The sequence below is a fragment of the Microtus ochrogaster genome, chromosome 18, assembly GCF_000317375.1.
Source record: "Microtus ochrogaster isolate Prairie Vole_2 chromosome 18, MicOch1.0, whole genome shotgun sequence".
Classification (NCBI taxonomy): Eukaryota; Metazoa; Chordata; class Mammalia; order Rodentia; family Cricetidae; genus Microtus; species Microtus ochrogaster.
In genome coordinates this window covers 48645216-48647465 of record NC_022020.1, presented here as the reverse complement: position 1 = coordinate 48647465, position 2250 = coordinate 48645216, and the positions used below count along the sequence as shown (strand labels likewise).

The 2250-nt window shown below is 47.8% G+C and overlaps 1 pseudogene; it reads left to right on the top strand.

Annotated features, from left to right (window-relative positions):
- LOC101982686 lies at positions 1-687 on the top strand (annotated as a pseudogene).
- The last annotated feature ends 1563 nt before the right edge of the window (positions 688-2250 follow it).

The window sequence follows — 2250 nt, the reverse complement described above, 5'->3', positions numbered from 1 at the left end:
AAGGCTTCTTCCTTTCCTCTGACGGCGGCCATCAGGTGAGCCAAGATGGGCGCGTGCAAGTACATCCAGGAGCTGTGGCGGAAGAAGCAGTCGGACGTGATGTGCTTCCTGCTGAGGGTCCACTGCTGGCAGTGCCGCCAGCTGTCCGCACTGCACCGGGCTCCCCACCCCACCCTGCCCGACAAAGCGCGGAGGCTGGGCTACAAGGCCAAGCAAGGTTATGTCATGTACAGGATTCGCCCGTGGTGGCCGCAAACGCCTGGTGCCCAAGGGTGCGACCTACGGCAAGCCAGTCCATCATGGTGTGAACCAGCTAAAGTTTGCCCGAAGCCTTCAGTCTGCTGCTGAGGAGAGAGCTGGATGCCACTGTGGGACTCTGAGAGTCCTGAATTCTTACTGGGTTGGCGAAGATTCCACATACAAATTTTTTGAGGTTATCCTCATCGATCCATTCCATAAAGCTATCAGAAGAAACCCTGACACCCAATGGATCACCAAACCGGTCCACAAGCACAGAGAGAGCTGCGCGGGCTGATGTCTGCAGGCCGCAAGAGCCGTGGCCTTGGAAAGGGCCACAAGTTCCACCACACCATTGGTGGCTCTTGCCGTGCAGCCTGCAGAAGGCGCAACACTCTGCAGCTCCACCGTTACCGCTAATATACGTAATGTTTGTACAATTCATACCCAATAAACAATTTAGGACCGTCACAAAAAAAAAAAAGAAAGAAATGAGATTGGGTATTTGCTACAGTGCTTGGTCCCTGTAGGAAATTCAGCAATGGCAAAGGCTGTCAACAAAGAAAAGGGTGCCCAGGAGGCCACAGTTCTCAGGCATACCCCCACCCCGCCCTCATAACTGGGGCTTTGTGCTGTTGTCATTTCTTGGAAAAGAACAAGAACCTTGTGAGTCTGTGAGAAGTCATTCATCATAGTCAACACTACCCTGTTTCAGACATGGTTTACGTGCTCAGAAGGACAGTTTCATCAGAAGAATACAGAAGACTATCAGACTCAGATATGGATTACTAGTGAAAAATCTTCCTTTTCTTCTCCTGCTGCTACTCTGGCTTGGTCTCCACTTCCCCTTACTCACAATGCAGTTCTTTTGATTGTTCCTCCTAGTAAGAGGTGCCGAGCGGAGCCATGTCATGGTCTTTTCCCTTCCTTTTAGAAAGACTGAGTTTGCTCTCAGTTCCTTGTCTTGTTGCTGCAACATGAAGGAAGAGACTGTGTTGCTCATATTTGATGAAGCAGTACACCATGGTGAAGTTCTGCTGATGGAGTCCTGAGGGACCTGATCTGTCTGCATCTCAAGTCAGGAGCTGGGTTGAGAAGCTGGCTTAGCTTCCTTTCTCCTTTCTATGTAGTGTGTAGGACCCAGGCCATGGAAATGGTACCTCCGATATTTAAGGTTGATCTTCTCACCACAATGAATATAATCTAGATCACCTCTTACAGATATGCATAGAGATCTGTTTCCGTGTGATCATAAACTCCATAAAGATGAGCCAGGACCATCTCATACATTCATATGCTAAGATATAGATAATCCATAAATCCTAAGCCATCAACCTTCATCAAAGTTTTTCCTTTGAAATGGTGGTGAAGCCTTGAGCCTGATCTGTGAAGATAGAATTGGCTGGCATTCACACAAGGCCCTGTCTCGTATACAGCCCCCAACCCCTGAGCATCTTCCCAACACTGAACACTTGGTCTGAGGAGACTCTGCCTGTCTTTCTCTTTGGGGAGAGTGGAGCTGTGTGTGGGAGGTTTGCATTTGCTGCGTTTGTTTTGGGTTTACAGGAAGACAGATTTTCCTTTCCTTCGCATTATATAGCTCCAGTCCTTTTATTTATTATTTTTAGCTGGAGAGTTTGGTAATGCTGTTGGGTGTTGGCTTTCGGTTCTGTTCTGACTTGTAAATGTTATCTAGTTCTCGTCTGTTCTCCACCTTGTGTGATATAGCTCCCATATCTCACTGATCTGAGCATTCGCTTGAGTTCCAAAGCCTTTTCCCACAGAGCGTGAAGAGAAAGGGAGAGAAGAGAAAAGGGTCTAGCGACAGGTAGTTCCTCACATTTAGGTAGATTTCAGGGTTGTTTTTTCTGTCATTTGTTGTTCTTCTCCCTCCTTCTCAGGGTCCTAGGGCCAGTAACAAATTGTAAAAACCCACGGGCTTACTGACAAAGTACAAAAGTCTCTGCCTGCTTTTCATTCTAAACCTTGCCCTAAGGTGCCTTGTTTCTCTGC